General features: G+C 41.3%; 1 protein-coding gene across 2 annotated transcripts in view; it reads left to right on the forward strand.

Annotated features, from left to right (window-relative positions):
* SMAD1 (SMAD family member 1) overlaps nucleotides 1-27900 on the forward strand; it is a 104050-nt gene that overhangs the window by 28532 nt on the left and 47618 nt on the right. For both annotated transcript variants that reach the window (XM_042870689.1, XM_042870688.1), the window contains one exon: nucleotides 21046-21131. The gene's annotated coding sequence lies outside the window, so the exon portion shown is untranslated. The remainder of the gene's footprint in view (nucleotides 1-21045; nucleotides 21132-27900) is intronic.

Below are 27900 nucleotides of genomic sequence, written 5' to 3' on the forward strand. Positions count from 1 at the left end.
ATAAAGAGAAGTATCTAATGTTCTAATGCGATATACCTAGCTTTTACCTTTTCTGTGAAGAGCGTTGTAGCAAGGTAATCACAGTGGATATGAGGGCAGTTGTTCAATCTGAAACTGGAACTCCATTGCTGCGGTAAAACCCAAAAAAACTGTCATTTTTCATGTTCTGCCTTTAGCTCAGTAACCAACACATCTCTTAAATGCTGTCAGTCCTTGTTCTTTTAGCCATGTAGGTATTTCTTTCATTTGTTAGGGTTCAGATTATATTGATCTACAAGTCTGGATAAGCTGGTTTGGAAGCTTTATTTTTGTTTGATATCAAAATCATTAAAACCATAATCACAAATACTACCTTTACCAGTAGTCAGAGTAGGAAGATAAGGTACTACCTGGAGCTAGAGGCTATCATTTTGTTGCTTCTGAAAACCCATTGCTGCTGCACCTCTTTAATTTGTGAGGCCTGGAAGATGAAAGAGTTTGGGAAGTTGCTAGACTTTTCATTAAGTGAGCCTTGAAAATACAGCGTAATTAAAAGAAACCAATCATTGATGTTGAGGACTGGTCAGAGATTTACCTATGAGTTAACTGGTTATTTGCAGTTCTCTAGCAGAAACTTGGCTATATTTCTCCTCTGTAGAACTACTTGCCATGAGATTGAAGAATCTGTAAAGCTATCAATGAGAGCGCGAGGTTACGATGAAGCTCTCTGATAATTGGCTGGAATAAGCATCTCAGTAACAAGATTCAGTTTGACCAGGTAGAGCAGACAGCTGTGATAGTGATGAGCTACCTGCCATACATGAAGTGATGTAGTCCAAAGCATTCCAAGGACTTACCATTTTTATCAGTTTTACTGAGAGTGCTTCCTTCTGGCAACAGGGAAGGTACTTACAATGTCAAGCATGTATGCTGTAGTTATAAGCAGATACATTAAGAATGGCTCATAATTGGTGCTGCGCGGGCTCATTTTACAAACATACATTTCTCTTTTGCCTGTATGGCTTTTTCCTGCAGGCTCTGACCAACTCTACATTGCTGGTCATGCAACAGGCTGAAATAGAGCACAGACGAAGCTCAGCTGTAGGTCTTTCTTCAGAGCGGGCATAACTGCAGCTACTAAATGTGCGCTGACTAGCTATCCTGCTTTTTGGGTCCCCCTTGCCATCAGTCTACTTGTTGTCACTCTAACTCGACATGACTGCTGCTACAGAAAGTTTGTGGTGGCAATTAATTTTTGGGAATTGAATAGCCAAATGCCGAGATACCGAAACAAAATAGGCTTGTTTGGAAAGGTAATTTATCTTAAGCCAGTGACAATATCCCTGTGTCACTGTAGTACTGAAAGGTTTCTAAAAGCCCTAGACTTGTGTTACTGGCCAGGCTTATCTCTTCAGTTTCTTTGAAGTACTGTTCATTTTCTGCCAGTCACTCTTGATGAGGTAGCTTCCCATTAGCAAGACATACTTCCCTGCCTGTGAGCCAAGATACAAAGCGGCATGGGGCTAAAGATGCTCCCCTGGTAACTGCCTGACATGACTCAGAAGGAACAGCACGGGCCAAGTGACAGCACGCTGCTAAATCATAGCTACTTGTGGATGCAGCACTGAGGGCTTCCAGGGCCTGCTCTGTAACAGTTGTGGTCACCTGGATGGGGAAAGCGATACCAGAGAAATTGGCTTCTCCCTTCTAAAATGACAGCTGAAGGAATTAGACACTGTAGAACTGGAGTACTGCAGGTAGAGGAATGCATTTCTGTTATCGACAGTATCAAACTCTACAGGCAGTTAACATTCATAGTTAATAATCTAAAAGTCAGCTGAACACATAGGCAGCTTCTGTTCACTTTTCACTGCTGTAAGCTCAAGCTTGTTTTGGAGAATTCATTTGAAAATATTATATGTGCTAGCATTTAAGGTAAACTTTTCTGTCAGTAGTGTGGGCCAAGCAGTCAAAATGCTGCGCCGTTTTCGAAGTGCTTAGCTTCTCATTTGCTTGCTACGCTATGTAATAGACATAAAGCTCTGGCCTACAGCAAAGAAAAAACTTTCCCACAAATTGTTCATGCTTCTGACCTATACTTGTGGAAGAGATTTAAAAAACATGGGTGGTTTGTAGCTTCAGCACCGGGGACACATAGCACGTGGAAGGTGTTAATCGGCTGGGGAGACAATCCTTTCTTTTCTTCCACTTCAGGATCCTAACGTCTCTCAGGCTTTGTTAACAAACTGGTTTCCTTTCAACAGCTCTGTGGGAAAAACGCAACTGCGTTTGAACGTTGTCTGTGTGACAGCTTCCTCAGGCTCTGCGGCTGACAGCTGTATTGAGCAAGAGCTGCCGGTTCGGAACAAACTCCCAGTAGGCAAGGCTGTGCTGTCTTCTGTGTAAGTTGCATGTGATAACTATTTTTTTTTTTATACGTTTATGTTTGAGAAAACAGATCTTCAGGAAGATTTAGAAAAGTACAAACTAGATATTGGGTTTATTACTGCGTTATTTATTTTAAGAGGTTACTGAACTCACACTAGCACGGTCAGAACTATTTATTCAAGGCTTTTTTTCAAGATCCGTTCTGCCTGTGGTAACCTAAACCGATTTCTGAGATTTCCCTTTGCACCTTTTTCTCTGGACTGATCAGTGAATGTTTACTGTCTGTAGCTTTCTAATTTCCACTTCTTGGAAGATATGTAGATTACATAGATGCTTTGTTATCTGGGGGCTTATCATTATCTTGGAAAAAAAGCAAAAGGTTTGCTGTTAAGGTTATGTGTGAAAAGTCACCTTCTCACATGTAAAGAGCTCAGCCTTCTGTCTTTGTTTTGATGTGGGTGTGGATTAAGCTGCTTAACAAAAAGTGTTGGTAAAGTTCACATTCCTCAATGCTTTGTGAAGGCTTGCTTAAATACAGACTTTCTAAGATGAGATGTAATTCAAGTCTTCTCAATAAACGAGGATAATTTCATTCCGTATGTAGTTCATTGATAGTCACCTGGGAGCCTTTACTTAGCCGAAATAGTGTCTGCATCGAAAAGCATCCTTTTGTATATGAAAGCTTAGGTACTTTTCCCATCTCTAACAGATGCTGTAACAGAAGGCATTTGTTATTGCGGAACTTTCTTTATGGTATTATAAAGCATATGAGAAATAGAAGAAATTCGAGGGATTATTACCGAGAGACTTCTGACCAGAAATGTCGGATTGGCTAGAAGAGGGAGGCAAATGCCTGGAAGAAGTATAAGAACAAGAACAAAAAAAGCATAAATGAAATAAATTGAACCATTTGTTTGCCTCTGGAACTCTCGTAATTTTGGAACAAGCGTTTTACAGTGAAAGTGGAGAGGATTAATACAAATGCAAACGCTTGTTTTTCACTGGGGAATTTTTTTTTCTTTCTGTGTCTTTGCTTACATGTCCCTTGTCTGTCATGCCTACTAGCTTTGGTCTCTGCTGTAAAAACAGGATTTTTGATGTTCATCTTTTTTGCAAAAGTTTTATTAGTACTGCAAAGGCATCAAATGTAAACTTATCCCTCAATATCATTTTTCAGTTGAGTGCTGGGAGGCCATCATCCAGCCTTGTGTGCTATGAGGAGGTTTGCAGTCTGATTTAATGGGAATATTGAGTTCTAATAGGATGGTGCCTCTCTAGGGAATGGCTTATCAAACTGCACACCACAAATACACACAGCACTCCTCCTGGGCACTTGTAGTCCTACTCCTTTATTCAGACACATGCCTCTTGATTTGTGCTTTGTTATATTTTTCTGTTCCATCTAGTTTTGTAATGAGTAGCACAGGGAGAAAAGAAACAATTGTTTTGTCATTTCAGGAAGCACTGAAGTAGAGTTAAAAAATAAAAGCCATTGGTATCTAATTGCCCTGAAGATACTTCCTGCAAGGGCTTTGCGAGTGCAAGATTATACACGTCCTTAAGGGTGAGCTGCTGGCACCTATATTGATAACAGACAAGTCTTTTGCTCTGATGTGTCTTCACCAAAGTATTTTATAGAACGGTGACCAGATCAAAGTTTGTGTTCACAGTATTTATAGTGCTTGACAAATACAGTTTATATTAATGTTATCTTGGTAAAGTAGGATAGCAAACGTTATTTGAGATGTGAGGAAGCAGGAGTTGTACCAGGAAGCTTCTGTGATTTGAAGCTCCTGTAAGAAAGGTTGGTTTTCACAGAGCCATTCTTTTTACTCATTTTGCAACACATATGCATGGCTGTATTAATTATGTGTAACATACATGGATAGGTCATGATTTGTAATTCGGACATGACTTGGGATGCCCAAGAGGTTCTTACTTTCATGTTGATTTCATAAATAATTATGGTCAAGTCAAGTTGATCTTAATCAAATGTTTTATATCAGTGTGACTGGTGACTTTAATCAAAGTCAAAATAGAAAAGTGTTGCCCTTTAAAGATAGCTTTCTGCAGGGTGCTAAGGAAGCTCCCAGTTTCTAGTGATGCTAATTTCAGTCATGAGGTGAAAAATATTGCACGTAGAGCTGGGTGTACATTATTCGCTGTGATTTACAAATACTTTTTTGAACTTAAGATCCGTCATTTCTAAAAAGAATTATGTCCACATTTAAATTAGATTTGTAGGGGAATTGAAAATAGACTGCAGTTTTTTTGTTTGCCAGGTGAAGCCTATCTACTTAATTGCATATCACAGCATCCAAACTGCAGGATTTCTTGCTTTGTTTTGTTTAAAACAACCAGCTTATCCTATGGCATTTAAAATGTGTTTTTGTAGAGCCTAGTAAAGCAAACACTTCAACCACTTAGTAGTTATCATGAGTAATTAACTCTTAACACACTTTCTTGAGAAAAATGTGGTATCTTGTTACTGTTCTACTGGAATGTGTAAATATAACCAAGGCAGAAGTTGATCATGAGCACCCCGAGTGTAAATAACACAGAATTGAGATAGACTGCAACGGAAAAGGAAGATTATTTTCCTTTCATTTGCCATTATAATAGGGAGGTAGGTAGCATTTCTGCTTCAACCTGTGGAGAAATATAATGATGTGACTTCCTTGCATTTAAAGGGTTTGTACCAAAGATGTGTCCAAAGTGGATAGAACTTTGTTATAAAAGGTATTTCTCTTCTGAGCTCTCAGAAGCAATTGCGTTTTCCAGGAGATGACTTCCATTTGACTTAACTGGAACAGTATTATTATTTTGCTAACTTAGTGAAACCTCCTTAGGAATAGGAAGTTATATTTCTACATTATTCTTGTGTTATACTGTGTCCCTGTTTAGCGGATATTACTCAGACAACGAGAGGGGTTATGACCAAGTGATACAAATATCAATGACAGCTTTCAAGCCCTGGGATGCTGTCTTGCTAAGAGCTATGCTGCATATTCCAAGAAAGCACTGATCTTATATGCATTTCAGTCTTGCACTTTTTATTGGATGAGGGTGTCACCTCCCCAACAAGGTCAGCCCAATATTTGAAGAAGCTTTAAAGAGGGAGAGGAGACAATACGCCTGTCCTGGGAGGGGAGGTAAGAGAAGTAGAGGGAAAGGCAGCTGACTGGAGAGTGTAAATGGCAATATGCGTGTGTAGTAAGCTGAAACTTGGGTATAGCATTGCTCATAGAAAAAGCTTTTGCTTTCAAGGGACTGGATTCAGGGGAAATGGTGATGAGAGATGAAATGTGATGTTAAAATGGTAAGGACAACACTCTGTTGCATTTCTGCCTGTAATGATAGCAAGTGCTCATATTGGATGGAAATAGGAAAGAGGCTCCCCTGTACAGGGATGCAAGCAGGCCAGGAATACTGTCTGGCCTCTCCTCTACACTTACGCTTTGCCATTCTCTTACCCTTCCTTCCCTACTGCAAAATTTCCTTCCTACTAGCAGCCCCCTCAGGGTGGCAGGAAAGGAGGAGTGGGGAGAGACCAGGTGTAGTTGGCACTGAGCCATACTATGTCCTTGCAGTGGTGCAGATAGATCAGGAGGAAATGGCTTCCTCCCTCCCTGTGCTCTTCCGTCTCCAGGCTCAAGGTAAGCCGAGCTGTTGCTGTGCTTGAGGCCCAGCAGTGCTGCTGCTTGCAAGATCCCGGACTCTCTGGTTTAGGCAAGGAGCTGTGAAGAGTAAGGCTGTAGGGCAAGAGGCAGTTGTCTCAGGAGGTGTCTTTGCAAGCAGAAGATGCAGGTATTAGGGAAATGAGTGGAAGGCCCTTCAGGCAGCACTTTGATGAGGCTCTGAGGAGCTCAGAGAACCTGCTGGAGATGCAAGGGGCCCCTGCTGCAACACGAGGTGTGGAGTCTGATCAGCTTTGCCTGCGTGGAGTCTATGCATACTTTGTTATATACTTTCTGATCCAAGTCTTTGCATGTAAAAGAGGGGAAGTTTCACTCAGAGGGTTGGGAGACCTTGGTTTGGGCGGACAAGAAAGGAAATCTGCAAATAAGCAGGAACAGAACAAAGAAAAATGACAAAAGCTCTGACGATGTATATGATATTTATGAAGAGCAATCACAAGATGGAAAAAGTTCCCGAAGCTGAGCTTGTTGTCATCAAACTGTTGCATCAGCATTGAACTCATTAGGCTGTTTCGGGAAGCAATGCTGGAGGTCAAGCTAGCTTAACTGAAAAAGTGGTATAGTTTCATGGCTGGCTAGGGATGCAAGAAACAATTTTCCATGTCTTTTGTTTTCATAAAAATGATGTTGGTCATCTTAAAGTAATTTGAAATAAAACATTTTGTTTAAGGAATGCCTTCGTGTGACCTGCTGTCCAAAAATAGCGAAGACTTTACTGCAAGTTTGTGCCTTTCTGATGTACGTTGTAGTTAAAAAATACTGGTCTTTGTGTGGTAGATCAGTGAACAAATGTACCTTTTTAGAGTAGCCCACCAGACCTTATTTGAAATAGATCGAATGGCCCATATGCCTCAGTGGGCAACTATGGTTTGGAAGCCACAATCAGTGGCTGGAGTTGAGGAATACTTCACACAAACTGTTTTGTTAAATCCACGTAATTTCATGAATCTGAATTCTCTGTGGTTTGGATACTAAATTACACTTCGCTAGTGGCCATGTTAGAATATTTGCAAGTTCCTCAGAATCCTTCCTTACCGATACCAGCTTCTCTTGAATTTGTAATTTTTCTTTCATCATCGCTAATCTCTTGCTAATACTGTTTTTCCTATTGACTTATTGCTGGTATCTATTTCTAAGCTGCAAATGCAAAAGCAGGATTCAGAGGATTATTCTTCTAGTATTTGAGGGAGGCTAATAGACAGGAGAGAGAGGCAGACTTTTTAAGCTAAAGGAGTGGGGATTTAGGTCAGATGTTAGGTGTAAGGATTTTACTTAGAGGATGGTAAGGCACAGGTGCAGATAGCTGAAAAAAGTTGCAGGTGCCTCATTCCCAGAGATTTTCATGGCCAGATTGGATGTGGCCCTGAGTGACATGACCTGATAGGTGGCAAACCTGCTTAAGGCAAGGGGTTGGAATAGATGACGTTTAAGGTCTCTTCCAGCCTGAGCCATTCTGTGATACTGGTATTTAAACCTGTGGAATCTGTCGATCTTTAGACAGGTTGGTGTAGACTTTCATAAAGGATGATTTTTTAAGACCTGTTAGCTAGCTTCAATGTAATTATCTAATACCATGAATGTGCTATTGCCTTGTCAGTATTAGAAGCTTAGACTGTGTTAGATTTCACTAACATATTTAGGTATAAATTCACTGCTGGCTTTATTACACTGAAGGTAAAATTTGACCAGAGCAAACTGCATAAAGGAAAATGGTTTATCTTAAACCGTAATGATCTCTGTGTAGTGAGAGCTAATGATTGAAAACTAACTGTCCATTTCCATCGCTGCTTCAACCGTCTGTTCTGCTTCCACTTTGGAATCTTTTCTGATATATCCTGCATGCTCTAGCTGCTCTTTTTGTTCAGCTTACTTCTCTGGTGAAAGACAAGGCACCTGTTTTTTTGTTGTTGTTGTTGTTTTTTTTCCTGGATCACTTGGCTCCTGAATTAGTGATTTGGGCTGGCTCAGGGAACAGGTCTGACAAGCTTCGAGGACAGAAGCAGGTACATAGTTCTGTCACACTGAGGAGCAGTAGCGAGCTGTGAGCTGCTAGGTCCTCTGACTCCATCTTGTGTGTCTTTGTGTCCTCAAGTGTTGCAAACACTACCTGGAAGGTCTAGCAAAGCCAAGCTGTTACGACAGCGATCAGAGATATTGGTCTGGTGACCAGAGGGAGGTTGACCATACTCCTTGAAGCTTCACTTGCAAATTAAGTCCTGCTCACATGAGTCATGAAAAGGCAGCTTGTCTAGGTGTCTTGGTTTGCCTTGAATGTGTTTCAAATTCCTCTATACTACTTTCTTCGTAGGCACGGAGAAGTGAGACATTGCTCAGAGTTAATTGCGCAGATCTCTGACTTTCTTTTCCCTACTGTTGAAATAGTTAACGGTGTTGACATGCAGATTATCCTTACTGTACTTTTAATAAAGAACAGAAATTCTCTTCTGAATGAATGAGTACAGTTCACCCAAGAAACCATTAAACAAACACTCCAGGACTTGCTCTTAGCTACTTGCATGGTTAATTGCATGCCTCACCTTTCCTTATCAGATGAGGAACTCTATTTCATCGTCACAAAGATGATCATTTCTACAAGGCCAGCAAAAGTTTGTGAGGTAACTGAGAATTTCACCTGACATTAGCTGTCAAAACTGCTGGCCAACTCATTGTCAGAGTGCTCTGTCACATTTGGTAAGTACAGATCAGCGCTATGTAGTATCCGCCACTGTCAGTATTTCACCTGGGCTGTATGCAGGCTGTTTGGGCAAAGCAGATTTACTGTCTACACAGCTCCGTACTTTCTAATTGTGTTTGTCAGCCCTGCGGCCCTGACAAAGATGACAACAGTAATGGGAAAGAATCTCTGACACTTATTTGCAACTTTTGTACTTATCCCAGTTGGAGGAACAGCTACCTGCCTTTGGGCTCCTGTAGTACTTCTGAAGCCAGTTTAACTGGTTTGGATATGGTGTGGTCTGCTCTACAAAGCCAATAACGCCTAGGGCAACCAGGACAGCCTGTTAGGCTTGTTGGTAGTGTAGAGGGTGCTTCACTGTTGCTCAGCACCTTTTCTTTTCTCTGTTGGATGATTGTCTTGAGATGGTCGCAACTGATTAAGATGCCATTGATTGTTTTGAGACAAGGCTAAGTCTGGGCTTGTTTTAAAACTTGTTTGTTTTAAAATACAAAATGGCTGCATAAAGAAGATAAATGGAAAATTTCTGTTTCTTAGAGCTATCTACAGTTATTGACTGTAATACGGACATGAAGTTGCTCATTGTCTGGCACAATGGGGGAAGAAGCTCAAGGATGAGGATATACCACCAGGCAAGTGAAAAGAACAGTGGGAAGCTCTGTATGCAAAATGCTTGTAATCTGTTTAACCGTGGCCACCGTCCTGTCAGCATATCACATTATTTGTCTGCCTTTGTTGTGAGCTACTGAAGGGAATTAAGTGTCTTTAGGTTCTTTTCCCTTCCAGATGACATTTCAGCTTGGTAAGTCCTCTATTCGCTGTCCTAGCACAACGGTGCATGGTGATACAATGGAAGGGGTGCTGTAAGTGGAACACAGAGAGGTCTGTGTAAAATGTCTGGCTGTAAAATGCCAATATTACTGCTGGCACTACAGCCTGAAGTACTAACTCCCCAAAATAGAAGGGGCCGGCTAGAGTATCTTTGTCTGAGTCCAGTTATCCACTTTACAGTGTATACCTACAAGCTGCAAAAACTGAAGGGACAGGAAGCAGCAACATGAAGGTAGGACAAACAGGAGACGGATGCTGGGAGTTCCTGCAGCTGGCAACATCTGCATGGGCAATCACAGCCTTGGATTTCTTGTGAGTTGATAAATAATTTACAGGGTCACAGAATGGCTGGGGTGGGAAGAGACCTTAAGGATCATGAATCTCCAACCCCCCTGCCACAGGCAGGGCCACCAACCTCCCCATTTAATGCTAGTCCAGGCTGCCCAGGGTCCCATTCTACATGGCCTTGAACACCTCCAGGGACGGGGCATCCACAGTCTCTCTGGGCAGCCTGGTCCAATACCTCACCACTCTCTCTGTGAAGAATTTCCCCCTGACATCCAAAAATTTATGTGTGGACTTGAACAGTAATTCAACACAAATGAAGTTGTAGGTGTAATGATGTTTTGAATCAAAACAAACCAGTTGAAAATTTAAATCAATAACAAGAGCTTAAAGCTATAATTCAGGAGAGGAGTAGTACTGGTGTAATGGCCTGAGTTTTTGAAATGCAGATCAGTGAACCTCTTTAAAGGGCATTTGTTGGGCTTCCTGTGAAATTATGTGTGGCACTTGAGATGGAGCTTCAATGTGAAATGTGTATCAGCATATTCTTAACTGTGGCTATGTGAATTGCTCATTACAGTCTTGCTCACCTATGGCTGAAATGAGACATAGGATGTAGTTACACAACACTGAGAGCTGACATAAGCTTGCACTGCTGTCAAAACAGTGCAAGAGTGCAGTTAGTTGGTCAGGCTGAGCCAAACTAACAGGTCACTTACTGCAAGTGGCTGGCATTTCTGTGTGTCCCTGCAACCGGCCTCCCTGCTGCTGGCCATGTGCTGCCTTTACTCCTCTTGCACTTGGCTCTATTTTTCTGATCCTTCAGCAGGCCACTTCAGCATCTGTGCAGTTAAACTATGACAGCAATTAAACAGTGGTTTAATGAGCTGGCCTAGCCCTCTGCGAGGTCATTTTGGGTCCAAGGAAGAAAGGCCTGTCTCCTCACCTAGAGGAGGGAGGGTGTATATCTGATGTTTCTGGCATCAGCAAGCCTTTAGGTTTGCTTAGCTGCATCTTCTGCTTGTACCCAGGGCTAACCCTGCTGCAGACTCGCCTGTTATTGTTTTTTGTTTCTCCACCACCTCTTTCCTTATGCCGGCACTTGCGCATCCAGTTGATGAGCTATTTAGAGGGTCGAAGCCAAACCAGCATAAGCAGTTCAGCTTTAAACAAGATCAGAATTACAGATGAGTGCAAAGGGGATGGCAAATAGATGGGTGTGGGAGTGGAGGGAAAGACCAGGTTGGTTTTCTTGTTTGCTTTTTTTTTTTGTTTTGTTTGTTTGTTTTTGTTTTGTTTAAACCAGTGGCAGTGACTGCATGAGGTGCTAGTGAAAGTACATCCCTGGAGGCCTGGTGCTGTGGTTGAACCCTAGAGAATGAGAGGTACTGAGTTTCCAGAGTGTGTTTGCATGAAGCTCAGAGAGGAATTTCTCTGTTTCACATTTAGTTCACTGACTTCTTCTGAAGGCTAACTTGACCCAGTTGTCCATCTCAGGCAATCCTGGATTTCTGCTCCTATTAAAAACACTGTGATTTAGTAAGGAGTGTGTAAATGAATCATCTTGTCAAGCAAGAAAAAAAATACACCGGCTTTGGCTTTATGAAATGCATTTAACCTGTTTTGTTGCTAGGTAAGTTTTAAAACATAATCACTGTTATTACTGCTGAGACGAACACAATATGATGCCAAAAGCTAAACTGGATTCATTGTAGATTTTGCTTTTTTAAATTCCAGTTACCCAGGCTGTCTGTTTTCAGTTTCAAATCATCACAAAACAACCAGATTTAACTGCTCAAGAAATGCTGGATTTACTTGAAAGAACTTTGTAGATATTAAGAGGTTGTTGGATGTGTTTAAACGTTGGCTGTAACCGCTGAAGTTCTAAAGCTTGAAGTTTTTGATTACGTGGGGCTAAGGAGCACAGAGGAAAAAATGGGAAGTCTGGATTGCTGATGTGAACGTAGCCCACGCACAGTCTTGAGCTGAGTGCGCAATCACACTTGCTTAAAAAATAACACTGATAAGCCACCCCATGAAGTGGTGCAATTACATGCCTGAGGAGGCAGCAGAGGCCAGGAATGAAGTGGTGGGGTTGGGAAGAAGAATGAGATAAGGACCAGGGCCCTAAAAGAAACTTCTGGCTGTGACCCGAGGGGATGTACTGGTTGAATGCAGCCAAAAAGGGGGAATGAGGGTTGGTGACATGAAGGGTGAGAGTAGAAGCACTGATTCACTCAGCCTGCTACCAAGACCTCTGTTCAGAGAGACCTCCCATGAGCTACAGCCTTATTTACAAGTATTTAGGTTAACTACTCGCTTGCTGATGGGAGGGAACCCTTGCTTTGCCATATTATGACTTCTTTTGGTGAAAAGTTCACAAGAAAAATGAAAACTACTGTAGCTTTTTCTTTTGTTATATTTTCTTTATTTCCTCTGATACTGGAAATTACATTTTATCCACCCTTTATAATGCCTTTTCATTTTTGGATTATAGTAGCATTTAGTTGGCTGCTGTTGGCCAGGTAGCATTGTTTTAATGTGAAAATACTTTTTCATACTTGGTGCTAAAGTAAGTTCAGCTTCTGCTGCTGTTCCTGCAGAACATTTAAATTTGCACTGTATACGCGTATGTGACAGCATCTCCATTATTTTTGGGAGGGAACAAAAAGAATGGTCAAGAAAAATGATGAAGAAAATTTATTTGAAAATATAAATTCAGTTTAGATTTGTATTTTTTTTTTTTTTTTTCTCCAGTATTTACACTTTCTCCTTCCTTTGCTCTAAGAAAACTGCTACATTAATTTCAAATTTACCCGTGGAGTCATAGACCAGATGAATTCGCAGTAATTCAGAGACTTGCTTTATGAGAGTCAAAAGATATCACCCAAATGAGATGCAAGAATCTAAGTCTATGAGATTTTGACCCAAGTAAGCCCAACTCCTGAGGTTGTAGGTGCCCCCTCCGTGGAAGCGTTCAAGGCCAGGCTGGATGGAGCTGTGAGCACAGTGGTCTAGAGGAAGGTGTCCCTGCCTATGATATGCCTCCCTGTCTGTTCCTATGCAGAACCTCATCTGTTCAGGAGCTGCTCCTCCCAACTTCTACCAGAACCATTCTGGACCCAAATGCTTGGTGCGCAACTGAGTCCATTGTTTCTGAGCCGCGGTCTAGTTGATCAGACCATGTAAATAAATCTTACTTCTGTAGCCCTTTTCTTTTGCATCAGTGTTGATGTTGGTCTGAGCTGTTTCATTATGCTAATCCAGTAGAAAAAAAAAAATTCAATAGAAAATAGCTTTCTGTAAGAATAAGAATATCTCTATTTCTTACAACTCTGCTTTGGTTTAGCTTGTTGCTACAGAGGCTTCTCTACTCTTCTTTCTATATGAAAATGTTTGCTTGCTGTGAGGAACAAATTACATTGGTGGCTATGCAGAGAGAATCGAGTGGATTTCTGTCACCTTGCCTGATGATTATAAACAGAAGTTGACTCCTTTGTTTATGTCTACATAAGCATACACAATTGTTTGATTTTTGATTGTGTATTTATGACTGTCATTGAATCTTTTAGTATATATTAAAAATGTATCACCCTGCATTTTTTTTTGAACCCAAAATGCAGTTTGATACTGTGGAGACATAAAATAATTGCAAAACTGTTAGGAATTAAAAGCTTAGATATTCAAAATGAGGGCAAAAACATTTTTGCCTGAGTGGCTTTTGTTGTTGTTTGTTTTTAATAAAAGTGTGGAACGTAATTTAAGAACTCCCATGTTTTGCAATCATGGAGCAACAACTTACAAATACCCCTCTGACACCATAAGATTCAAAGCCATATTATTCAAGTCTGTTGCTGTTTAGGGATTTTAATACTTTGTGTCACACATGCTGCTGAAATAAGAGTATGTTACACCTCTGCAATTTCATCACCTTGTCATTTAGACTGGACCGTAACATAACCTGAGATGATGCAGGCAGGGGAAATACAACATACCACTCATTTCACTAACTTGCATGCTACGTACTGAAAAATGTTGTTATTCCTGTTGAATAACTCTGTCATGCCCATTTCTATTAAGGCTTCACAGTTTAGTCTTTGAAAGTCACTAGTGATGTTGAAAATCATGGAGAATCATGAGTATGTTGTATGAGATGAACTGTGAGAGTCTCTCTGACCTCTTACAATCTGTTCCTACTCTGTTGTTTTAGCTCAACACATAGTGTTGTAAGGCAATGAATATGAAAGTTTATTCGTTTTGCTCATCCCAGAAGTATGAAGTTTCATACATGTATGCCAAACTTATTGTCTCATGTGCTGTAGTTCTGTCTACCCATGTTTGGAAGTTTCAGAGAGCTCATCAGAGAACAGATATAGATTTTCCATTACACAATGGAGCAGGCACAGAGCTGGACAAACTTACACCTGTGCCCCTTTGCAATATCTTGATTAGTAGGAAGACCTCAAGTCATTTAACAAGTGTTGTAAATGTATGTCGTGTCCCTTTATGCTAAATTTTTGTATTTCCATCTCTGATTTAGTTGACAGATGTGAAAAAAAGCGTATGAAGCTAGATAACTCCCTAGCAACTACACAGCTGCAGATGTTGAAGAGAGCAAGTTGTTTTGGCTAAGGTCGCTGTTAATTTATACTCGAGATGTTCCTTCCAGACGTGCTGTTTTTGATGATATAATATATCTTGCTGTTATTTTGGGTTGATCCTTCCCACATTGATCAAACTGTTTCCCTGTCTGTGGCCTCTTCTAGCATGAAATTGTGAAGTATTCAGATCCCAGTGTTTGCTTTTCCTGGGTGAGAGAAATAGTCTTAATGCACAGACATGCAAAAGTAGTTTAAAAAACAAGTCTTTAGACAGCAAAATTTAAAGGGTTTACAATATCATACATCTCAGATGGTCTGGAGGAAGCTTTTTCTCTCCCTTCATCTTGTTAGTTCTGCTTGTGAAGGCAAGACGATCTTTGGTTTTTTTCAACAGAAAAAAAAATATTTGGTTTCTGTTGTCACTGGCCAAGCGCTGAATTTTTGTGTCACTTTCCTCTCCTCGATCTGTTTGCATCTCTTAGTGAATTCCTACTGTGCTACGACCCCAGATTTGGCAGAACCACAAGTTCAACTCTGTACTATAAACAGATAGTGTAAAATACAGTGCTGCTTTATAGTCAATTGGAATTAGCTAGTGGTCATTTTTCGTGGAGGGGAGCCTAATGCTTAAAAATTTGAGGTGGATTTGGTAACCGTGCCGTTTTAAAAGCTGTTTTAAAACTATAAACCATCCTTATTTAGCTTAGACAACTACCTTTCCTATAAAGGAGGAAATGTTACTTTTTGTAGTACATTTAAAAAAATTTAGGTTAGCAATGGTCATTCGAAAGTCGTAAGGCCTCTTCTGGCATCCTTCAGAGTTCAGTAAGAGTCTTCCCACTTTTTTTTCGGATATCACTGGATGATGGTAAAAATCCAATACCACACTTCTGAAGGGTAGGTTTCAAAGATGAGATGACACTGCTGCCTTTTTGTTATGAGCTGGCCAACAAAGTTACAGAGCTGTTCTAACCTGTCACCAGTGCTTAACTTTTCAACAGTTCATACTAGGTTCAGCTCAGCACGTGTTAATGAAGCTGAAGGTCAATTCAAAGCACAAGTTGGAGCAGATCGTGATCTGTGCAAAATATATGGCATAGATGTAGCTGTGGAAGATTGCACTACATTGCACATTTGAAAATGCCAAATGAATCTAGCTGTTGAGGAACAGTATCTCAGCAAATGAGCTTGTTTGACCTATGGAGTAGAGCAAGGGGAATTTGTGTGGACAGGAATTGATTCAGGTTCAGAAAAGAACCAAAAGAAATGCGATAACACATTGAAGGATGTAACAATGTTTCTAATGCTATTGTTCTCCCTAGTATTATTTTGTACGAATGAATTATGTTACAGGAAAACGATTTGTCTTGGATACTTATTTGGTATTTGTGTAAGTAAGAAGTGTTTGTTCAGGGCTAAACCCTAATTGACAACTTCTTGAATGTGATATTGCAAGTTTAACATCATACAACAAGAGAAATTTAAAGGAACTTAGAAGGAGCTCTTCTGTTATTACCTATATTCTCCTGTATTAATATTGTTTTATGTATTCAAACTAATTCTGATGTTATGTGATCAGTGAGGTTAAGTTTTATCCTTTCTCTAGTAAGCAGACTGGGCTATATCTAAATACTGCAGAAGTGACCAAAGCAGGACTTTGGCAGTTATTTGTGAATGCAGCATACATAATGTGGGACTTGCTTCATCCAAGTTTGAGCCCAAAAGCTCTGTATGATGGTGCAGAGCTCCCCTTTGATTGTGTGTGGGCCTCTCCCTTGTAGCTGGACAGTTTCTCTACTGCAGCTGTGAAGGGGTGAAAGACCATTTGAAGGTGCATCGTAGGAAGACCTCCAGCCAGCAAAGAGATTTTGGATCTTAAGAATAGCAGCAACAGTGGCATCTCTTGCTCAGCTTCCCACTGAGAAATATTTTTGCTTATTCGTGAGGACTCCCATTTGTTTGAATGGGGGGTAGGCACCTTACTTGCAGCTCTGAGTGAATACTTCTGAAGTGGAAAGAGTTTTTAGAGGTGTGCCAAAGCCTCAGCATTTTCCACCTGGATATTCCAGGGCAGTTCTCTGGCTGAAGTTCTAATATTTGACAGCAGTTGTTGTTCCACACCAAGGCACCAAGAATAAACACAATAGCATAGTTATTTGTTGCTGCATTACAAGGTCAACAGGTGTGAGCTGGCTCTGCCTGCGAGGCAGGCAGAAGCATAGCAGAAGTAGAAAGCTCTGCTCAAGTGTGGTGGATATCAAGCGTGTTGTGAGATGATATCCATGCTAGAGCTGACCTGCTGCTTTGAGAATATAGGCAGGTTAAACATGGAAGTGTTTACATCTGTGTTGAGTCTGTCCTAACTCTTCCCTCACGTGATGCAAAAATATTACATTCCTCGCTGGGGAATCTCAGTATTGGCCCATGATTATGACTTGTTTCACAACACAGTACTGTGGTGTTTGTACCTGGTTTCGGATATAGCTGTTTTATTTCTGCTACTTACTGGTGTTGCCTGCAGGTTTTCCTCCCTGTGCTCAAAGTTTCAATGTTTGTATGTTAGGCAATGCAGTATAATTTTTTTCCTTATTACTTACTACTCATACTACAAATCTTAAAAGAAAAAGGCCACAGGCAAAAACATGTGTCAGGAAAAGATGTTGCTTTTGCGAAACTCACATTCTAGGGGCAAAGTATGAGTAGCCTGTTATGTTTTATAATTCAGGGAGGCTGTGACTGGGATACTGGCTTTAGTATGGATTCGGCCCTTTGCAGTCTGTGGATTTTGTTGGTTAAAAGAATTTTTTGCTACTAAATATACTTTGAAGATGCTTCCTAGATCCTTTTCAATTGCTGCTAGCATAACTGCTGCTTATTCCAGTGATTGTATTCTATTCTTAGAGGTGTTACTTTGTCAGTATCCACTGCTTCTTAAAATCACTCATTTGTTGCCTACAGTGTACATGTAATACCCGTCTCTAGTAATTTGCAGATGATCTCCCAGAAATGTTGCCAAAATTCCGAGAAGGCTTTGGGATGGTCCCCTTTACTTGCTGGATATAGTGTTCAGTGGTGTACCATTTCATGCATGCCTGCCATGTTTTTTCAATTGTGCACCTGCTGTGGCAAGAAACCAGCAGTGGAACCACAGCTGTCTTCATGAGAAAGAGCAGACTGAACCAGCCAAGCAGAGATCCAGAAGCAGGCGTTCCAATCGCTGTATTTTGAAGATGCCAGGTCTTAACTTTCAGCTCCCTAACACGGAACTGCAGCATGCCATGGATCTCATGCCAAAAATAAGGTTGCCTGTCATAGTACAGACATGTCTTTCATGTTTGAAATTATGTCGAAGGAAGAACAGGAGATAAGACAGATGTTGGCAGTGGGAGAGAGGAGAAGGGAATTTCTACGTTTATTAGTCATGCTGTTGAAGAAAGAAGAAAGATTTTATCACATCTATCCTGCTGAAAGCAGAGCTCTGGGTTCACAAGACCTGCTGGTAACAGCGTGCATCTGTGTCTATTCTCTTAGGTGCTAATACCAAAAAGGTGATCCCACTTTCGTTACAACGAAGAGGAGGAAGGTTTTTTTGGGGGGGTGTTTGCTGTATGCATGCCCATGTAGGTATGGCTGATAGATGAAAATGAAGCTATTATTTGACCCTACCTTTCAGTAAATTTGACTAGAAGGGAGCATAGCTTCAATTAAGCAGAAATAGGAGGAAGATCTGTAAGGCACAGCGTGCTGGGTCCAGTTGATGAAGAGCCCAAGTCCTCCTGGCTGCCCACTGCTTGGTAAATGTGTACCTGGTCATTAAAGGACTTACCATGAATGAAATAAAGAGTAACGATGCAAATAGAATTACAGCACTCCTACTATGGCAAAGCCTTTAATGGCAAACATTTGAATTATTTAATAATAGGTCTTGTTGTTTTTCTGGTCAGAGGAGCACGGTCTCTTTAAAAACCTTGGCCTCCTTTCCAAAATGTTGTTGCTGAACCATGCCCCACCCCCACATAAGCAACACCTGCATACCTGCAGGGTACTTTCTTCTTGATAGCTTGTATACCTTGATAATATATGTTGCTTGAGTGGTCTCAGTTAGTGCAGTGTTGCCATCAATTGTTAGAGCATTGCTCTAACATTTACCAGATTCCCAGTGATGTAATAACTTGCTCTGCTTCTAAGAGTCTTTTTGCTGCATTTGCGATCTTGGTAACCACTGTGTTGATGAGTTTTAAAACAAAAAGAGACTCCGCCTCAGCCAGGAATGTATGCAAGGAATAGCAGATCCTAGCAAGAAAAGCTAGGAGAGCTTTTGTGCTGTGAGAGCTGCGTGCAACAGCCATCTCAGCAAACTGCTGGTGTTTCAGAGTGGTTTTGCAGTGCTGACTGACTGCTTAGGACACATGTTCAGCTGGGTCAGGGGTCTGCGCCATTGCTCTGAATGTAGAGAAATGCATAATGTGTTCAGTAATCCTCAAGGAGCAGATCCTCTGTGGGCTGAGGAAATCTGATGGATTTTAAGGAGGAATGAGGCATCTGGAAATGATATAATATTCAAGGCTTCCAGAAGTCTTTTTTTTTTGCCAGGCTGTATGTGCTGTGCATCCTTCTGAGAAGGAATAGTTAACTTGCAGAAAGACTGCAGAGGGTAATGTTCATTGTCTCTTGACACGAGTTACTGAAGTTACAAGAGGGACTAGAGTGGTTTTCTAACTACTTGGTTCGAAAACTGAGCCCGTTCTCAAACAAACTGAAGGCTACTTTCAGACATTTCTTTCTCTCCTTGCTAGTGTGGAAGTGCTGTGACTTGAGCATCGGCACTGTTCTATGCTGAGAGTTTTCTGCTTCTGGGAAGACTCAGCAGGATGGAACAGGTGTCCTCCAATGGATCCTCTAACACACTCAACTTGCAAGCAGTATATTGGCAGATTAAGGCCATGTTTCTCCTGTTCAGTGGAGGAACGGGTATCTTAAGGCCATCACATCTTCACACACTTCAAATAGAAATGGAGCAAATTAGGTACTCTTTGTTTATGATGAAAAAGAATGATTGAAGTCTTCATCATACAGGAAGGAGGGAAAGGGAGAACAATGTTAGGGGACAGACCAAAGAGGTGAATACATGGAGGACAAAATAATCACAGTGTAGAATGGTATACGCTGCAGAAAGAGGCAGGGCAGAAAAACGTGAGGCTTGCTGGGTTAGGCCAGCAGGACATAGAGAAAGGGATTGGCAGAGAAACAGCAAAGGCATGTGCCTGCCCACCAGAAGGAGCTGCACAAATAGCAGCTGGGGAGGAGCTGCTCTTACCATGTTTTACAGGATCAAAGAGCAAGTGCAATGTTTCTTTGTATGGTGTATATTTGTGTAGTGTGTAACGCAATGCAATTCTGGTCCTGATTACTAATAAAAGATAGCATAGACACAATTAAAAAGCATCTCATACAGACCCAAGTAGAAGAGATGAGACAAGGCTTGGCAAACCACTGGCTGACCTAGTCTGTCACTCCTTATTTTGTTTCTGTTTATTCATCATAGAGCTAATTAGTAGTATATTACAGGACTGAGGTCATTAAGACTTAGGCTTCTTTGCATCTTCTCCAGCTAATTTTAAAACTAACTGAAAGTGCTTTGGTAGCCAAAGCTGCTGTATTCCACCCCCCATCCCCCCTTGCCTTTTGTTTTGGCATTTGCACATGGTCACTGCCTTTAGCAGGGCTTCCTTTCAGTATATTGCAATGGCTGTAGACTTCCCAGAGTAGATGTGCTTCTTTCCTTTTTCTTGTACTGCTGTCCTGGAGCAGCTGGGAGCAGCATGCAAGTTCTGCCCCATGCACCTCAAATCCAAAGGTTCTCTCTTGGTGTGCACAGACTGGGAACTGAGGTGCACTGCGGGAAACTTCAAGGATGACAGACAGTACTGGAAAATCAAATCAGCTCTGGAGAGAGAAACACACAGCGTTTAGCTGGGTCTGCACTGATAACAAGCATTTTCAATCACTAGATCATGAAAACTGCACCACGCAGGGATAATTGTTTCTTATAAATGGCACTGCAGTAACTAGGAGGCCAGCGATCTGTACTTAACATGATTATGTACCACAAATCAAAGATAAGGCAGGCATTGCTTCTTTTCACTTTTGACAAAGTTGAAAGAATGGAAAGAAAAATCAAAACAAAGCAAGTATAAAAAATGCAAAGGCTTTTCAGCTTAAAAATTCCAGAAATTAATTATTTTATAGGCTGATACAGCCAAACAGTATGAAGAACAGAAGGTTTGTAAAATCTCTTTGGCCTTAGCAACCCCTCTGTGGGCGGTGTTATACTGTGTAGGAGTTAGGAACCTGACTGCTTGGAATCCCCTGGACGTTTTCCTCTTGAGCTATTGGTGCTATTTGGTGCCCTGGCTAAACTACAGGCTGGTTAGTTATGTTCTGACCAGTTAGTTCCCCAGGAAGCATAGTTGTCACTATCTTTAATGAGTTTGAGATAAAACTTAGTATGCTGTGTTAGAGCACGACAGTTATATGTAAAATTCTCTATGTGTGTTGTGTTCTGCAGGCGAAGATAAGGATTGGAACCAAAGAGGTTCAAACCAACATGCAGATGAACGCACATTGGATCAGAATCTGGGGAAATGAGTAGAGGTAACAGTTGACTACTTCAGTGGTGTGAATTAGCAGAAATGTGAGCGTAAAGAGAAAAGAAAGTATCTGTAGAAGAATATGTTATATGTCCTATGTCATCTGCTTTTTTTTTTGCATATGTCTTTCTAGAAAATTCTCATGATGTTTTGAGACTTAAACCAACTTACATTTCTGGCTTTTGGTGTCCTAGTACTGAAAAATTTTAAAATAGGATTTTGAAAAAAGAAGGCTGGCAGGTTATACCAGGATCAAAGAAACCAAGCAATCTTCCTTTCTCTATTACATTGCCTCTGAAAATGCCATGCCCTCAAGCAAAACCAAGGATGATTTTTTTAATTAATCACAAGGCATGACTGTAATTTTATTTCTCATCTGAGAAATGAGAAATCTGCTCCCAGCAGCACAGTGACTCTCAAATATGACCAACCAGAACTAGATTGGGGTATCAGACATCTGTGAAGTTAGCTGAGAATTGAAACAGTGCATTAGCAGTGCAGTTGTCATCCGAATCCTATGTCAGAATCCTAAACTGTTTCTTAAGCTATCTGTGTTTTCCCTGGAGTGTATCTTATCTATGCACTGACATGCTGACCAAGTTTGACATATTCTGTTAAAGATTTGATGAGATCACAGTGCAAGACTGTCTAACTGCAGGCCATAAATTGTTGCACTCCTCCATCTGGTTACTCTCTGACAGGCATATGCTTTGCTTAATCAGGGTGATATACTCTCTATCATTGCCATCTTCTAGGTGCTGAAAGCCTTAGGAGCATGAACAACTGAACTGTAGGGGTGTCACATACTGTGTGACAGTGCTTTGCAGAAGCTGGACCAGCTGTGCATTGTGGCCCATCTCTGATTACAGGTTTCCAGTTAGAATAAGGCAATGTTGCTATCTCTTGCTATTTGCAGCTACTGGGGGAGACTTCGTTGTGGTTACATCCATATTGAACGCTTGATCCTTGTCTGTAGAAGTGATACTTTTCTGCACTCGGATAAAATGCTTCATACTGAAATCTAATTGTCTGAAGACCATTAGTCTCACTGACTGTGGAACTTAGAATATTGCTTTCTGAAGCGTTGGTGTGCCATGTGGTCTTTTCCTCTGACATCAGCACAATCTCTGGATATGCTCGGCACGGTTCAGTCCTAAGGGCTATGAGGGCTGCTCCAAAGATAACGCCTCCTATTTTGTCATGCCGGCCCATGGCATTAGAGCCAGTAGAGGTTGAACTTACCTGCCAGTATCCCTTTACATGTTGTTGCCATGTGACAGGCAGCAGCAGAGGGGCAGTCTGACAAATGATGTCTGCCGTAGAAGTGCATGTAAAGCAAGGACTTGTCACTGAATTCTTCCAGGCAGAAAAACTGGCACCTATTGACATTCATGGACACTTGCTGAATGTGTACGAAGGACGGACAAAGGGTGTTGGCACTGTGAGGCAGTGGGTAGTGCATTTCAGCAATGGTGACAGCAGTGTGAAAGACAAGCCATGTTCAGGGTGGCTGTGCGTGTTTGCAGCAGCGTGGTGTGCTGACAAAAATGCACAGCTGATAGTGGTGACTATATTGAAACATATTGTTTTGTGGCTGAGAATTTGCCCTATCGAGTAGTGTTAACATGTTCTTTGTATCTGTTGTAGTTTCTATTAAATAAATAGGAGGCATTATTTTTGCACCAACCTACGTATATTATTTGTGGGCTAAGATCATTGTTTGCCATTCACGTTGCCTACACTGAGACTGCATGGATTTTATGTATTCAGAACTTCATCAAATATTAATTATCCTAGGTGTGTGCTTCAGGCAGAATACGTGAAGAAAATGTCAGCACAAATGTTCAAGTATTTCTGAAAACAAGATAAAGAAATGAACAAATAGATTTGCCAGGGCTGAAAACGTTAGAGAACATTTTTCTTTTCTTTGTTCTGAGAGGCTGTCACAGTCCTGTCCACTTGGGAAAACATATCAATTTGACAGGGAAAGGAAAGATGATTTTTGTGTCAGGAGATGAACAAAGCTGCAAACCAGCCTCATTTTAGTCTCAGTTTTACAACTAGGTAATGCCAAAACCCTTTCTGTAATGGTTAGCTGCAGCGACGGGTCTTTTGGAAAGAACGAGCATAAGCAGTCAAGGATTGGTGCCGGCACATCTCAGCTGATTACTTCAGATAATATCAACAGCATAGATCCTGATAGGTCCTAACTTTCAAGAGCCTAGTTTTGCAGTTTTTGGATTATAACAAGGATTTATAGATGAGGTTTGTGCAATAATATATGAAATGTAGAGAGGGTTGCTTTTAAATCTACTCAACCTGTTTGTCCAAAATATGGCTATTTTTGGTCTATCAAGGAAAGGAAGAGTTGAACATTGGTCTCGACGCCTTTTTCATGTGGGCAATGTTTTCTAACAGCTTGCATGACTGCCAGGACATCTTGAGCCTACAATGCCTTGGGATGACTAATTAATTACTAATTTACCTACTCTCCAGAGCTTAGTTACTTCCATATCTCACGTAAATGAAAACTCTGGAACTGGAGAATACATGGAAGAACAAGGCATGGGAACGCATGCATACCCTGTGCTCAGCTGCATCAGCTTCTTTATTTGGGCGTAAGGAAGCATTCTGAAGAGTTACTTTTTTTTGACGGGTATCGTTATGATTCTTTGGCATCTTTTGTTTGTGAACAGTGGAAGGGCAATAGGTTTTTTTTTTTTTTTTTTTTTTTTTTTTTTTTTGCTGCTTACCATTTAATGCAGGGCCCGATATATGCTTTTTCTAATGTGCAGCAATCTCACCAGCTCATTCAGTTCCTTGGTCCTATCACTCTTCCTCTTTTTTATTCACCAGGGAGCCCAGTTTAACTTAGCTCTTCAACCCCATGTGTGCTGTTGTAGTCAAAAGAGTTTTTCCTTGCTTAAAAAGAAGTTTGCTGTATCTATTAGAGTTTCATAAGCACTTAAATTGGCTGAAGCCATTCATCCTTTCACCCACCATACTCCTGCTCCTGTACAGGGTCAGCACAAGGATTTGGACAACCACACAGTGAACCATATCAGGGAACTGATTCAAATTAAAAATGAACTTGGCCCTGAAACATTTGTTTTTCCCAACCACGCCAGTTCCCTAGGCCTGTTCTGTTTGCAGCTGCACCAGCAATTGTGCCAGCACAAGGGAGGTGGGTAACACAGGGCTAGGGATGAGCAGCTCTTGTGGAGGAGAAAGGGTGGGACTGTTTTACTGCTGGCTTACGCAGCCAGAAGTGACACTGGCAGTGCAAATTACAATTTCACTGGTTCAGAAAAAAAAATGATAGGAAGGTTTTGAATTCCTCAAGATTTATACTAAGTACTGTTTATATGGGGAATAAAAATGGGGCATGAGAGCTTTTTCTTCTATGTTTTTAATCAGTTATGATGTTCTTAGTGTGGAATGAGCTCATTATTTCGGGTATAAATGAGATAGATCTCTGTATCCAGTTACCATGATCTGCTGAGCCAGTCTCATTTCAAGGTCCCTTTAGTTCACAGGCAGTAGGGTAACAAGCTATGACACACAGCTGCTCCTGCAGCACCAGGTTTTAGTGTACTGCTTTAGTGTATGGTGTAACCAAGTGACCAAGCAGTGAGAGCCCAGAACCGCCAAGCCACCTTTTGATTTCTTTTCTGGTAGTGTTATTGGCTTTAATTTTGTATCCGCCACCTGCCTGAGTAAATTTTAATGTATCATTCTGTGGTGTTTTTTTTACAGCAAGATGTAACTGGGACAAGGCTGTAAGAACTTGAAAATAGTAATTAAAATAGGAGATAAGATTACCCTTAGTGGTATCTTCCAAGAAGCCAATAATAGGGCAAGGTTATTCCAGTTATGTAAATCTTTTTAAGCTGAGTGACTAAAGGGGAATTTAATTTTAAAAGAACCAGCAAAGCTTGATTACATGGGGTCCACTATCTCTTACTAAAATGAAAGCCAGGGGAAAGTGAATCTACCTTCAGAAGCTTCTGCATAGTGCCAGAAAAGATACAAAGAGAAAATTTCACTCCCTTGGAAGTACAGCAGTGTTGCGGCATAGTGGGCAGGAGCTCTGTGCTCAGCTGTAGTCAGAGCAGAGTGCAACCCAATATTCCCCCCCTTTTTTTTACCAGTGATAGATATAGTATTGCTGGAGCAAAGTCCTTACATTAGAGTCCATAGAGAAAACAACCAGTAAAGGAGATAAGGGAGTGCCATGCTTAGCACTTTTTCTCTGCCCAAACCTCTCAGGTTCATAACTTTTAATAAGGATCTTGGCAGCTTTACCCACGTACATTAATCTCAGGCAAGTCGTGAATTTTGGTCTGAATCCCGTCATCTCATGGGGGGAAACATGAATGACTTCTCAATCTGATCAAAGACCTTTTTGGCATCTGCAAATAGATTTAAAGCGGAAGTCTTATTTAATGCAACAAAGGAAAATACAAATAGTAATGTTGTAAAATTATCAGTTCCACATTTATTTTATATAAATCCCACTTGATCACGGTAGGCCAGTTTAGGAAGAAGTACTAGGTTAGAGTGAAATAGTTGTTCTGCATGAGTGAGACGGGAAACATAGGTAGGTCCCAAGCAGGCTTTTGACCCTGCAGGGACAGGCTCATGAAGAGTTCATTCTAGCAAATGGCTGGACCCACCAAAGAATGTGTATGGAAAAGCCTCACAATTTGTGTCTTGGATAGTTACTTTATGTTTGTGCCCAACCCACACGGTGCCAGCTCAAAGCTTCTTTTCAGCACAGGAAAAATTGAATCTTGATACTTGGGGATGAGGTCCGGTCAACTTCTGACACTGAGTACCTTCTTTGGGCTTCCACTGGGAGATGCAAGAATCACTTTTGTGGGAACGGCATCAGAGCAGTTCCTCCAAGCATTAACTGCTTTGAACAGCCCAAGGTACCACCACTCTTAAATCCCCCTTAAAGCACTGGTGAAGGGAACCTCTGCTAGTCACACTCAGCCAACCTCGGGCAGGAGCTCAGGCTGCTGAGGTACTACTCTTATGCTGCTGTGGAGCAGCAGAGGAAGGAGAGCTGCCCCAAAGCCTACTTTGCCCCAGCTATCCACTGCCAGATGCCAGCAGAGCACTCGGCAGCACAGACAGGAAGGGGAACAGGAGATCAGTGTCTTCTTTAATAGGGGCAGGGCATCAGATGGGCAGCTCAGCCGTTGCTATCCTTTTGGTGCCCCATTCAGTTGCCCTTTCGAGGCTGCAGTTCAGCCAGTCCGAGTGCACTGTCACACTTGTGCTGTGCAGACTAAAGTGACTTGGCCCAGCTCAAATCCAAGTGCCTTTCTCAGCCATGGAAATCAGCTGCCAGCGCCGTACTGCCATGGCTGACCAGATCCCTCAACCTAAATGTGTTTGGAGAAGCATACTGAGCTCTGCACTGTTATGGTGACCTCCTAAAAATACTTCTTACCTTTTCTCACATGCTGTTTTTTGCCAGAGGCATCTTTCCCAAACCTATTTGTGTGACTTCTGAACAATCTGCATATCCAGTTTTAATAACGCTGTGGTGGGAAGCTTGTTTAGTACCTCACCTATTCAGAGAAGAAGACAAGCTGTGGAGAATAGAGGTTGATGGGTGCTGTTTTACCAGACCAGAAATAAGGAAATTATGAAATCAAGTGTCCTTAAAAAAACATTGTTCTTCCTGACAAAACTGCCTCTCCTCTCAGAAAATGCTCTTCGTATTTTCCCACGCTAGGGCAACATTGTAATGGCCAAAAAGAAAATGACTCCTGTGATTTTCATGCAAATAATAAGTTGTGTGTTTGATACAATTTAATTGTCCGTGAGGTTTTATTTTTTTGGCAGAATCCTTGTGAAGTGGAGGTAAGACAAAGTTAATGCATTTAGTGATAAACCTTCTCCAAAAGGCACTTGCTATCCCTGGTATTTCTGTGGGTGAACTTGGTTAAACATAGGCTGCCTGGCTGAGATTAACAGGAAATAGTAAATCATAATCTGCACATTAACTCTAAGCACAGAGGATGATTGCTCAATCAGTAGTAGTAGTGGTAGCAGTTGTTGTCACAGTATTTCTTAAGTATTTGTTACGTGGTGTAACTGAATAGAAATATGCAATATAATTGAGCATCTGTTAGCATTACGCCCTCTGATATGCTGCTTCTGAGGGGAGGGATTTTAGAAGTGATTAGGCAGGTGCTTGGTGAGATTTTAAGAAGTATATAGGAGATGAATGTTTCCTTTGAAAATGTTAATAGAAGTTTATCCACGTAAGTATCCCAATTCCATTAAATTTCAGGCTCAGGGCCTTATGACTGATGGTGTCATCAATCAGACTGATACAAAGATAGGCTACAGGAGGGACAGCCCATTTTGTTTCCCTTCATAGTAAAAGCTCATATTAATGTGATCCTCCCCAAGCCTCAATCTAAGTAGAAAATAATTTAATTCTCCTATGCCAAAGCAAACCAACCAGTAAGCCTAACGACTGTGAAAGAGGTAAAAATGTGGTTCTAACAAGACACCTGACAAACTGCAGTGCTGCCCTAATTATTGTCTTGTCATATCTGTTTAGTGTGAATCATGTACTGAATAGATGCTGGAGCAGTGAGATGCTACGAGCCTGCTGCCTGTCCCAGCCCTGCCAAGGCAGCCTGCCGAGTACCCAAGGCTCTGGATGCATGTCAGGCCTTTTCCATATGTTTCTCCATGTGGAGACGCTGCCAAACTCCTGGGGCAGACATTGAAGTCTTGCTGTGTTT

The sequence above is a fragment of the Lagopus leucura genome, unplaced genomic scaffold (genome assembly GCF_019238085.1).
Source record: "Lagopus leucura isolate 7727_CA_CO unplaced genomic scaffold, USGS_WTPT01 Super-Scaffold_100004, whole genome shotgun sequence".
Classification (NCBI taxonomy): Eukaryota; Metazoa; Chordata; class Aves; order Galliformes; family Phasianidae; genus Lagopus; species Lagopus leucura.